General features: G+C 45.0%; 1 long non-coding RNA gene across 2 annotated transcripts; it reads left to right on the plus strand.

Moving 5' to 3' along the window:
• The first annotated feature begins 583 nt into the window (after positions 1–583).
• On the plus strand, positions 584–3,064 carry LOC123150008 (uncharacterized). Of its 2 annotated transcripts, XR_006474918.1 has the most exons (4): positions 584–763; positions 967–1,192; positions 1,616–2,022; positions 2,102–3,064. It is a non-coding gene; the product is annotated as an uncharacterized lncRNA (long non-coding RNA). The 2 variants fall into 2 exon arrangements; XR_006474919.1 differs by having other exon boundaries at positions 1,616–3,064.
• The last annotated feature ends 10,522 nt before the right edge of the window (positions 3,065–13,586 follow it).

Here is a 13,586-nt window from a genome sequence, read left to right on the forward strand (position 1 = left end):
AAAGGGGGGGGGGGGGTGGCATAGGGTTCCTGTCCTAGGGAAAAAATGGCTGCCTGCATCACTAGATAACATAATATGTGCAACACAAAATTAGTTTTCTGATCTTCATAAGAATGGTTGCATGCATCGTTGGATGTAAAAGTCGAGAGCTTTCCTCCATCGGAAAACATGACGTACATTACTTCGTCGACCACGGGAGTAACTTAACAAGTAACATAGTGCACTTCGAGAAATTTTTGCTTATTGTAACATAGCGCTTTTCAAGACAAGATGAGTCTACAAGTTAATTAATGAAGTCTTCTATGACACTACTACTATGTTATACTTTGCACTATGAATGAAGAGCAGCGATATGGGTCATACTACCATATAGTCCTATTATCTTGACCATACATCAACTGATCTGACATGCTGCCAGCACATTCAATGTTTTAGGTGCGAGCTTCAAAAACTGTTGTATTCTGCGCAGGGCGTACAAACTACCCGAGATACGCAGGTGGACTACAGGACATACGGAAACGGCATGATGGTTGGGTTCGTGCGGACTGGGCCGCATTGGACGACATGGACCGCCGGTACAGATAACGCTTTGTACATGGACCACGGTCCAGAATTTTTTTCTTATGAACCACACAAGATGTTTTTGTGGCGGCTGGTTGGGTTTCTGAGTGCGGAAATATAGACAGGAGGACGGCGGCTGGAGATGGAGATCGAGAGGACGGCGATGCTTGGCGGCGCCGGTGGTGATTTTCCCATGGATCCGGTATGCAGATGAGCGGCGTTGCCCACCCCATCCTCCGCTGCCCCTTTCTCTCACCCCTCCCCAATCCTCTGCGTTATTTGTGCCGCGGGCTGGCCGTGCCGGCGTGTGCTGTGTGGCTGTGTGGCTGTGCCGGCGGCGCTTTGTAGTGTTTGCTTTGTTAGCTTCGGCGCCGCCTCGCTTATTTCTCTGACCCGCTGTGGTAGGTGGTCAATCTTCACCGATGGGGTTGTCCCCGCTGGCTCGGATCTGAACGACGGGAGCGAGATCGCTAGTGGCGGTCCGGTAGGCGTGCGGGAGTCGTCTGTGGCTGCGCACTTCAATGGTGTCGACCCCGGCCGGGACGATGCGGATAGTCAGGGCAGTGCGCCCGCAGAGTCAGCCGAGTCTCCAATCAAACTAGATCCCCGACCACCCGGGTTGGATCAAAAGGTAAGACCCCCAAAAAAGTCTAATGCCCTGTTTGGATTAGCGTTTTCTTCAGACTACACCTGTAGAAGAAATACACGTCTCCACCGGCCGGTTTCATTTGCAGCCAGAAAACAGTCATGCCCAGTAAAATACACCTGTAAATCTTACACCTCTGTATTGAATTACACCAATACCAAGCGCGCCAAGTGATTTTCCTGCACCCACTCTCGTATTGTTGTGCTTGTGTTATTCGGGATTTGAAAACAATATAATAAGCCCATCATGTTTGTTATGCGAGATGTGTTGAAGTACTAATGCTCGCATGCTGTGATTAGGTCTTGTGTGCTCTGATTTCTTTTGCTGTTCTGGTAGAAGGGAAGTAGAAGTGCAGGGTTCTGAGCCCGCCGTCTATGCACTGAATCTTGTTTCTATTTTGTTCGACAGTGTTCGTGTGGGCACGAGTCTAATGGAGCGAATACCATGCACTAGCAGAATGGGCGCTCTAGAGAAAACGATAAGAGGATTTGCAGAGAGGGACAGGGAAGAAGTTATCAAGTCAGAGTTGGGCAGGCATACGACTTCTACAATTTGTATTCCTGGGAGCACGGATTCAGTATTAGATACGGAAAGAGCCGGCTCAATCCCGAGAAGTGGAAAACAATCAAGGAAATTGTTTGTGGATGCTTGGTAGGGAGTTCGGCCTAATATATGCAAGTTTGCTGGGGCTGAATTTAAGATGTACCGTGCTGACAAATATTCTTGTTGGTTTGTCGAGACCTGTGCGTGAGAACACGAGGATAAAGTTCGATCGCCAGTCCAATGAGAGCTATGAGGAGAAAAGAACCAGGATTGTAAGTTACAGATGTTATGTGACGAAGAGTGTACTCTAGTCTTGAATGAGTGAGCTGACAAAAAATGTTTTACATGCAGAATGAACTATACAGGGCAACAAACACCCAGTCTAAAAGAAGGGAGAAATGGAGAAGGGTTGTTTTCCTGGTGAAGATGATTGACAATGGAGCAGAGTTTGAATACAAATGTGTGTTGTTTGAACATATGAGCATGTTATGCTGTCATGTTCTTAAGATATGCACAAGTAAAGAAATTGTGAAGCCGGTCATTAGCCCAATCCTGGGAGCTAAGTTATACTATTTTTTTGCATGACATATGTTATGGACTATCACAGCATGACAGAGATACCAAAAAGGCACATTGTAAAAAGGTGGACAAGAGATGCGTGGGATGTTTTGCCAGATCATCTTTGGCACTACCAGCGAGACCAGCTCTGTGCCACCATGCTAACATTCAAGCATAACAAAATGCATGTCAAGGCGCTAGAGCTGGTTAGGCTCGGAGGCGTGAGTGTGGAAGCATATGAAAGACTGATGGGTCTGTTCGAGCAAGCCATGGTGGTGATGGTGCCATTTGAGCATGTCAGGACGGGCTTGGGCTTGAGGACCGTGCTAGTACCAAGAAGCAAGCCGCCAAGGTAGCTGAGTAGGCAGTAACTGCTGACGGCACAACAACCTCCTTAGTTGGTTGGGAGCATCCCTGAAGATGAGGAGTGCAGGGAGGCGTACAAACACGAGGGACAAGGCGCCGTAAGAAGGCATGAGCAAGAGTAGATTTTTGTATCATTTGCAAAACTTAGGTTCATAAGAGAAAAACATGCCAGCAGCGAGGAGACGCTCCTAAAGCGCAGCGGAAGGAAGCGAAGTGCGGCAAGTGTGGTGTGGCGGGAACATTTGTGTTGCTGAAAAATCTGTCGCGTTTAACTGGGGCTTGTCTGACACATGTGCTATACAAGCTGGGGCAGAAAAGACTGTCGTGTCTTGGGACCATTTTTGTATGACATGTAACTCGTGTTGGGATTGTAATGATTACTGTTTTTGATATGTTGGGTTGCACTATTTCGATTCAAAGTTAGTGAGAACACACATGTGCTTGTGTTCCAGTAAGCTGATGTCCGTTTTTGGTTGTAACTATGATTTGAATTGTTGCGAGGACATGGCTGGAGCAATTTGACCCTGCTGTGTGCCGCGTGCCCTGCATAGCAAGCTCAAGTGCAACACCTCGCAAAGCAAAAGCAATGGCTTCATCCTTCAGCTGGCCTAGCTCTGGCGTTATGACCTCCGGCTTGGCCTGGTCAGCACCGGATTTCTTCAGCGACGAGGTTAGTTTCCCGTTATGTTTTTTGGAGCAACTTTCTCGACGAGGTGAGTAGATGGAGTAAATAAATGGTGGTGGTGGCTTACAACGTAAGACTTCATGCCAGCCGAGCGGTCCAGCTGTGTGGTGGTTCCGGTCCAGCAAAACAAGTGTGGGAGTAGACCGTAAAAGACCAGTGCTGTTGATTGCATTAAATGGCAACAGACAAACATCATGGACACTATTTGATATTTATGCCTCTGAATGCAATACGCCAGAGAATACATTAGTGTGCAGCGATCTCGAGGTAGACCAGTGGCTCAGATAATAGTACTATATGGTAGTACGAGCCATATCGAATTTTCACTATGGATATAGTAACTTAGACTAGTGTCATATACTCCATCCGTTCCTAAATACTTGTCTTTCTAGGCATTTCAACAAGTGACTACATACGAAGCAAAATGAGTGAATCTACACTCTAAAATATGTCTACATACATCCGTATGTAGTAGTCATTTGAAATGTCTAGAAAGACAAATATTTAGGAACGAAGGAAGTATATAACACTAGTATAAATTACTCTCCGCTATGACCAGCCTAAGGCCATGGTCAACGCTACATGTTGGATTGATGCCCCATCTCCCACGTCGGCTCATGGTACAACTTATGTAAAACACAACTCAAAAAAAAAAAACTCATGTAAAATACCCACATCTTTTAATCGGACACCCGAGAACATACGTATGGCTGTCTAATTATTAACGGCGTCAAAATCACTGGAGTATGTCTGTATGTACAGGCCGACACGATTAATCATTTGTTGACGTGCCGATCCGTCCGAGTACCAGTGTTCATCACGTTGCTAAGCCCAGCAGTGACGCTTACTCTACAATAGATATATTGCTGACGTCGGTAGCTTTCCTTTTGAGAAACTCTACTGCGGTTTGGTATGTGCAGATTTGCAGTTCTGATCGGTTCCCGTCGCGCATACGTGCAGGCAAACGACAACACGAATACTTGGGTGGGCCCACGCCTAGGGCCCATGGCGGTGCCCGTCGTCGAGACTAGAAAAAGGAGCGGCCCGGCCGTGTAGCGCGGAGCCGGCGGCTACCGTTGCGAGCGCGACGCGGAATACTTCGCCCGCACGGTATAGAAAAAGGGCCACCTCATCAGATCCCATCCCTTTGCGCTGAAAAGGCTTGGCGCCCAGCGAGATGCGAGCACAGGGCTCTTGTGTTGTTTGTCTTTTCGTAGTGGTTGTCTAGATTTATTTTTTCTGGATGGAACATTTGTATTCCCTCCGTTTCAAAATACTTGACTTTTTTTTGTCCAAAAATGAATGTACCTATATACTAAAATATGTCTAGATACATCTATATTTTGACAAATGAAAGACATGTATTGTGGAACGGAGGGAGTATTACCCAGTCACAATGTCAGTACAATCAGCCCTTGAAATCGACTGCATTTGGAGGGCCAGAGCCAGTCCAAGGTCATAGTACGTTCTACTTTCCAATCAAACAGAGCTAGCAATGCTACCGTCCTAAGAACGGCTAATATGAGTAATATAAGAATCACAAAGAAACACAAGATACTTGATTTCCTTCATGATCTAGGAGTAGATAGATCGGGTCAGCTCTTGTGTTTCTAGCATGTTTACTGTCACAAGGGAGTTCCACTCGATTACGTTTTTGTGTGTGTGTGTGGGGGGGGGGGGGGGGGGGGGGTGTCTGGATTGCCAGCCGTATAATATGAAGTTTTGATTGTTAGCAAAATAGGCTTTATTGATTATTTACGAATAACCAGTCTATAAGAAAGCATGTTTGAATGTGCAAGTGTAAAATAGAAATATTTGTTTGGTACCTGACGTGACTCTCTATCTCACACACCCGGTCTTTTTCCGAGTTGGCGAAATTGTTCACGCTCCAGCCTCGGTTTCCAACGGTACTGCTCGCCTCCCGTCGGGCCGACCTCGAGAACTCTGCACGCGGCCGATGATGGGGCACTTCCCATGGACACATGGGGCTTATGGCGGAGCTGCCACAGACGAGCAGAGGGATCGACACAGGTTATGGCGTATGTGCAGAGGTTCATCTCAAGGCCGATGAAGAACCTGTAGATGATGCACGTGCGGTAGATGGTGTCGACCAGAGCATTGTCGGCGTCCTCCAACCACGTGTCCTCCCCAGCGGTATGGCCTCGATGCCGCACACTACATATGAGTACAAGACCGTGGTGCGTACGATGCACACTATGCCGATGCGTTTAAGTCGAGTGTGACATATGCTAAACGAGTTTACACAAAACTGACCAATATTTTTTTTATTCCAAAAACTGTCTTTTCCGGTTTTACGAAAACAAAATTTTCTTATCTTGATTGGTTAGGCTAACCAAACAACATAGTTATCCCCTTAAACATGATTAGAGGAAACTATTTTAGTAAATTCTACCTATCCAAACAAGCAGTTTTTTCCCAAACTTTAAACCCCTTCTCATTAACACTACTCATAGTATAACAAGGAACTAAACCATCCCATTGTACACAGATAACAACTTAGTATAGATTTCCTAACATAAACATCACAAAACGTGTCCACATCATCCACGCGCATCCATCTTCGTTGAACAAAGTATATTGTGTTGCAACCAGGGAGATGCAGCGGAGCACCCTATTCGTGTAGAGGCGGAGTCTAGCCGCGAGTGAAGCATGGAATTGCACGGCAGCATAATCCTTCAACAAAGGGAGAGTACTTTGCCCGTGGAGCATCGACATCTCAAAATGCCGAAGAAATGCAATGAGTAAGACAATTGACTTTGCCACTACTAAGAGATTTGTTGGCAAGGCAAAAAGTCGAGGTAAAAGGCTTGGCATTGAATGCAAGATAAATCAACTACGTCGCATTCCTTATGATTTATACCTGGTGCTAGTTGAGGATAAATCTAACAAAAAACACAAAGACGTAGGTCAAAGATATATGAATGGAGAAGAGAAGATATGTGCATATGTTTTTTTTGCGAAAATATATGTGCATATATTAGTGTTTACTACCTTCATTTCAGTGATTAAGGTCAGAATCTAAGCTGCCAATTAATTAGACCAATATATATATATATATATATATATATATATATATATATGTATATATGAAAATGGGTTAGTACTCTCAGGAGTATGTACTCCCATGCCACATGTCGCTCACTGCTTCAATGCTGATTTTTAAATTGCTTTATCATTTAATTAAAGAGATAACAACTAGATAATATCCACACACACGCACTGTTTTAAAAATTTGTTAGCCCGTCCAGGTTAATAGGGACTCTGGTAGCTCACAGATCGCGTGCATAGTAGATGCCCTCAACGACAACTCTGTTTGACATCACATCCTCGTGTAACAAACAAACGGAGTCGGCACCGGCCATGGCCATGGCGACGGCGACGGCGACGATGATGGTTGGGGACATCACCAGCGACGACGCAGCAACACAGCAAACGACGCCGGCGAGGCCACCGATGTCGGAGACGGAGACGACACCGGTGATGGAAGCAGCCACGGCAAGGGCAACCGCGACGAGATGCGGCTATGTACCGTCCCTTGGCCTGACCGGCGACGGCAACGACACCGTCGACGAGGACATCACCAACAACGACAAACATATGCAGCTATCTTCCCTTGGCCTGGCCAGCTACTGCGACGGGGATCGTGACGGCATCGCCGATGGGCGGCAAGGGCAACCGCGACGAGATGCGGCTATGTACCGTCCCTTGGCCTGACCGGCGACGGCGACGGCAACGACACCGTCGACGAGGACATCACCAACAACGACAAACATATGCAGCTATCTTCCCTTGGCCTGGCCAGCTACTGCGACGGGGATCGTGACGGCATCGCCGATGGGCGACATCACCGGCGATGACAACAGATGCGGCTTCTTCATCTCATCATCGACGCATGGATATTATCTCACGAGCTAGTTCAATGAAACAGTATAATCCATCCATGCATGCATGTCATGGCGACCAAGACGGAGGCATGCGCATTGCTAGCGTTTCCATCATCAACACACATCGGCGCTCACACGCGTGGCAATACACAGCCGCGGTTCTTGCTGATGTGCAGAATACGCATGCATGCATGCGTGCGTACCTGACATGCATGCCTAACATATTGTTTTATTTTACATGATACCTACTCCCTCCGTTCCAAAATACTTGACCCCCACTTGTCTACATATGGATGTATCTATACTTGTTTAGTGTCTAAATACATCCATCTCTAGACAAATGAAAGTCATCTAATTTGGAACGGAGGGAGTAACATGTTGGTTGTGACTTGTAAAGCTCGGAGAAGCCAAATCATATTGCTTTTGATCGGTAGCAAAGCTATATGTAATGGAAGTATATATCCTCTGATGATGGGTAGTAGTTATAAGAAACGTAAGTAAAGCTCCTCAGAGTATATAACCACATTGTCATTGAGATGAATATAATCGTACATGCACAGAATGCATGCATATACTCATATTTGGTGAATAATACACCGCTGTATTTCGCAAGTGTAAACTCCTTTTGAATTTACGAGTATGACATACTTGTTTTGGTAATTACCGGAAGTTTATACTTCCTCGTGAAATATTAATATATACTTGAAAAGGTAGTATGTTTATTCACACATGATTTTATGTTTAGAAAATCTAGTATATACTTCGTGTACAACATGAAGTATAAACTTCCTTATGAAAGATGTCACGTATACTCTCCCATAAAATATGTAGTATATACTTCCTAAAAGAATGTTGTTGTACATATCTCGCGCAAAATGAAGTATATACTTCCAAAAAACATGCCGTGTATACACTCTCATAAAGGGTGAATATAGTTCCTAAAAAATGTTGTTGTATATACTCTCTCTCTCTCTCTCAAAAAAAAAAGTATATACTTCAAAAAAAAGTTGTACACACACTCTCATAAAAGATGAAGTATATACTTCCTAAAAAATGTTGTATATGTACTCACACAAAGTATAAAGTATATACTTCCTAAAAAATATTGTATATGTACTCACACAAAATATAAAGTATATACTTCCTCATAAAATATGTAGTAGATACTCGCAAAAAATAAAAATAAAAAAATATCATACACCTGCTGTTAAGGAGAGAATATAATCCGGCCGGACGCCAACAACCTTATCCCCTAAAGCAATCTATGAGCACCCACACGCTCCTTTATTTTAGGCATTAGCTACGCATGCAAACAAACTAGCTACTGAGTATTTTGTTTTGCTAATTAGCACGGTTGTTACTTGCTGCTATCGGGTATATACCTGCCTTACTGCTAAACCTCATCCATTAGAAGTGGGAGTACATACTCTTGGGAGTACAAAAAAGGAGTCCTATATATATATATATATATATATATATATATAGGGTCACGCTATTCGTCACCCTGGTTGAGGAATAGTTATTCTTCATCCCCCTCTATTTTACCATCAATGCATCGTAATTTTACATTCCGTAAGTTTTGTCTTATTTCCGACGTAAAAAGAGACCGTAAAAATATATATAATCGTCGTAAAAATCATTTTATGTTATGTAAAATTACAAACGTAAAAACATAGTCTAAAATACACATAAACTATAATTTTTCTTGTCTTATGACCTATATTTTTATTTTCTTATGTCAAATTTTACGTAGTGAATCAATAGAAATGTAACTATTTGAATTCTAAACGTAATTTAATTATAAAATGATCGTAAGATTACCTCGGGTGAAGAATAACTTATTCTGCACCCTGGATGATGAATAGTAACACTAGTCCAGCAATATATAAGCTATGTGACTTAAAATTATACCACTAAAACCCATTTTCAAATAGGATTTCGACGGTATAACTTGTGTGGCACATAACCTACATTTTTGTTGGTTAAATTGACAGGTAAAGTTAGATAGTATCATAATATGTGCACATCTAATGGTTCATTACACTAAGATATTGATGGTTATGGGCTGTTGATTTGCTTGGCAAGTTGGCAGAGTGGGAAGTTACTAAGCAATCAACCCTAACATTGAAGTTTTAGACACGGTTATGTGTTGGAAAAATCCATCTTCCTCGACCATCCTGGTGAACCATGGAAATAAGTTGTTCACTAAATCAAATGTCTTCTTTTCTATTCTGTTCAGCAAAGCGAGTTAGCTAATAAATGTACGCAAGAGGTTACCATGTTCAGAACGATATAGTATAATTGAAATCTCTTCTTTCCAAAATGTATGACGCGTTTACTTTACACGGTCTTTGATGCATAACTTTAACTATAATACATATAAAAATACATGGATTGAATATGTATAACTCCTAACGTTGTATTGCAAAGCAGTTTTATTTCATGTATACTTATACTCTTTTCGTCTTAAAATAAGTGTCTCAATGCCAAGGCCGAACAGCTTTTGCCAATGCCAAGGCCGAACAACTGATACTCTGGCAAACTGCGTTTTGGCGGCGCCGGGCCAAGGTGTGGTGGTGTCTCTGGAGATGAGAGCACCCAGTTCTTTCATGCTGCAGCCAACTGTCAGGCCCGGCGTAATAAGATTAAAGTGCTTGTGCACAATGGGGTGGAGCATTTCTAGAATGGTCAAAAACTCAGTTTGGCCACAGAGTACTTTAAAGCAATCTTGGGACAGCCTGCCCCCTCCTTGAACACAGTGGATGTGCACTTCCTATACACTCCGCTTGATTTATCTGCCCTGGCGGCACAGTTTTCCTGGGCTGAAATCATGCAAGCCATCAGTGGCTCACCCAATAACAGAAGCCCGGGACCTGACGGTTTCACCAACGAGTTTTACAAGACTTTCAAGCTGCTGCTAAAGGATGACCTGCTCCGTTTTTTGATGATTTCCACAAAACTGAAGTTGATATTGCTGGTATTAACTCTGCTCTTATCATCCTGCTACCCAAAAAGGATACGCCCCTGGAGATGCGGGATTTCAGACCAATTTCTCTCATACACAGTATAACCAAGTTGGTTTCTAAGGTTCTGGCATGCAGACTGAAAACTTGGATCCCTCTCTTGATTCACTCACTCCAGTCTAGCTTCTTGCGGAACAGATCGATCATAGAAAATTTTACCCTGGCTGCCGAAATGATCCAATATGCATACAAACGGAAATTGCCGGTCATTGCTCTGAAGTTGGACTTTCATAAAGCTTTTGACAGTGTCAGTTGGTCCTGTTTACACAAAGTACTTGAAGCCAGAGGTTTTCCTCAGTTGTGGATTAGTTGGATTCATACGCTTTTGTCAACTGGCAGCTCTAAAGTCCTTCTTAATGGCGAGATGGGTGCTCCCATCCGGGCTAAGCGAGGGTTTCGGCAAGGCGACTTCTTATCCCCGTACCTCTTCATTATTGTTGCAGACGTACTGCAGAGAATGTGCTGCCATTTGTTCCAGGATGGCTCCCTGGTTCACCCACTCGGTTCGGACAATTTCTTCCCGGTTCTGCAATATGCGGATGACATGCTGATTCTTTTTCAAGGCACTACGCAGCAGGCGACAATTGTTAAGTCAGCCCTCACAGCTTTCTCTGCGTTTTCTGGGCTCACCATAAATTTCCACAAGAGCACTCTCGTACCTGTTGCCGTGGACTCCAGCACCGCTTCGGCCATTGCCCAGATCCTAGGCTGCCCCGTTTCATCCTTTCCATGCAACTACCTGGGTTTGCCTCTCTCTTTGCACAAAATTACGCACGGTATGTTACTGCCTATTATACACAAGGTTGACCGTTGTCTTTCAGGCTGGTTAGCTACCTTCTTATCCTTAGGGGGTAGACTGACTCTCATCAACTCAATTCTCACTGGTATACCAAGCTACTTCATGTCATGCTTTGCTTGGCCCAAGGAGTCTCTTGGGAAATTAGAAAGTCTCTTACGTGCTTTCTTCTGGCAAGGCAAGAACAAAGTCAAGGGTGGCCAATGCCTAGTGGCTTGGGATACAATATCGTTGCCTCGTATCGATGGAGGGTTGGGAATCCGTCAGCTGCAGGCTCACAATCAAGCTATGATGTGCAAGTTTGTCTCCAAAGTTCTACAAGGTTCGGGCATACCATGTTATAACTGGTTTGCCACACATTACTGCCGGGCTGTTCTTCCACAACGTGCTAGTAGCAGAGACACTACCATCTGGAAAGGGTTCAGAGATCTCGTTCCTATGGTCATCAACTCCTCTAAATGTGTTCTGGGGTCTAGGCTTTTGATTTCCTTCTGGAAGGACCAATGGCTAGAAGTGGGCCGTTTATGCCAGCTCTTCCCGATGCTGTATTCCTTCGCGGCACAGCCAGCTTGCTCAGTACAATCACAACATTCTAATGGTTCATGGGCTATTCATCTCCACCCTAATCTCTCACAAACGACCTCAACTGAGCTAGCTGCCCTGCAGGGTTTGTTGCTGGGCATTGCTCCAAACTTACTGCATGAGGACAAACGGTCTGCTTCTGTGAGCTCAAGACAACTTTGTACTGGATACTTCTACAGGCTACTCACCTTCCGAGGGGTTTTGACAACTTTTCACACTTGGGTTTGGGATGTGGTGATCCCCCTCAAGCACAGAATCTTCCTATGGCTTGCTTTCCGTGGCCGCCTAAACACTAAGGATAACATGGTAAAGAAAGGTTGGTCGGAGGCTGCCCCGTTTGCACATTGTGACAGTTGCCCCGCTGTTGAGTCAATCGATCACTTACTACTACGCTGTGCACCTGCCAGCGTTCTTTGGGGCAAGATGGAGCTGGACGTTCTGGCTTGCTCGGCTACTAATGTTCTTTCTTTTGTGGAGCAAGCACACCACCAGATCAGTTTCAGGCACAAATGGAATGTGGCTTTCGCGGCTTGTGCTATTGCCTTGTGGCATGCTAGGAATGACAGAGTCTTCAACTCCAAAATCTGGTCTGTAACATACACATGCTTTATGCAGCAGACATGCTCCGTCTTTGGAGTTTCAGAACTCAAAATCAGCGCACCAGGGAGGTTCTCCAGGTTTGGAGACAAAAGTTGCTGCATAGTGTGTAGACGAATGATGTAATCCTTCTCCCCTCCCTTCCTCTTCCTCTTCCTTCCTCTTTTCTTCTTTCAGCCTGCTTGTATGTTGCACCTTGGTGCACCAAACAAGCTGTACTTGTACTGATACTTGTTACTTCATCAGGCTCTGGCCTGTTTTGAAATATAAGGTCGGCAGCCTGCCACCTTCTTTTTCAAAAAAAAAGTGTCTCAAGCTACGGAGGGAGTGCTAATTTAGTGAACATACAATAAATCATAGTCATAATTATACGGAAATGTTAACGCCCACACGTGTGGGCATTAGCCAACTCACCCACACGTCTCCATCACCGTCCAGTAACTTCTGCACGAATCTTGGCACGAATTAGCTGATTTTGTATGCCACGTAGGGCAACTCGCGTGTGTGGTGTGTGAGAGAGAGGTCGCCCACACATCCGTTTTACCACATGGAGGAGCCGGTGTGTGGGCGTTCAGCAGTTCGCGCCACACGCCACTTTGCACGCACACACAAGGGCTAGTGTGTGGGCATTTGCCATCTCGCCCACACGCCCGTCTCCTCTCCCACACCCAAGCTGCTAGTTGCCATGTGTTTTCGCAGCGCACATGGCAACTGCCCCTAGTGTGCTTTATAAGCAGGTGGCAACTCTTTTTTTTTACCCGAGTGCCATGTGTTTTTGCAGGGTACACGGCCACTGCCTAGTGTGCACGTAAGCAGATGGCAACTCTCTTTTACCGAGTTGCCATGTGTTTTTGCATGGTACATGGCAACTGCCCCAACGTGCACGTACATGGCAACTGCCCTAACGTGCACGTAAGCAGATGGCAACTCTTCCTTTTTACATGGCAACTGCCCTAGCATGCTTGTGAGCACATGGCAACTCTCTCAACTGCCTAGTGTTAGTATGTGGCAACTCCTAAAGTTATGAAATCATGGCAACTACATTAGATCAGACCATACATGTCAACTGCAGTTGAGCAACCATGGCAACTGCAGTTGTCCGACATGGCAACCGTAGTTCAGCGACATGGCAACTGCAGTTAAACGAACATGGACGAGGGTCTGGACCATGGCAACTGCGGGTGCGCGGTGGGCGTCACGCGTGGCGTGCGGGACCAGAAGGGTACGAGGCCTGACATACGGGCGTGTGGGCGTTATCAACTTCGCCCACACGCATGCGTGTGAGAGGGTTCAGGAGGAAAAAAAAGAGGTGTGTGGGCATTAG

The sequence above is a fragment of the Triticum aestivum genome, chromosome 7A, assembly GCF_018294505.1.
Source record: "Triticum aestivum cultivar Chinese Spring chromosome 7A, IWGSC CS RefSeq v2.1, whole genome shotgun sequence".
NCBI lineage: Eukaryota > Viridiplantae > Streptophyta > Magnoliopsida > Poales > Poaceae > Triticum > Triticum aestivum.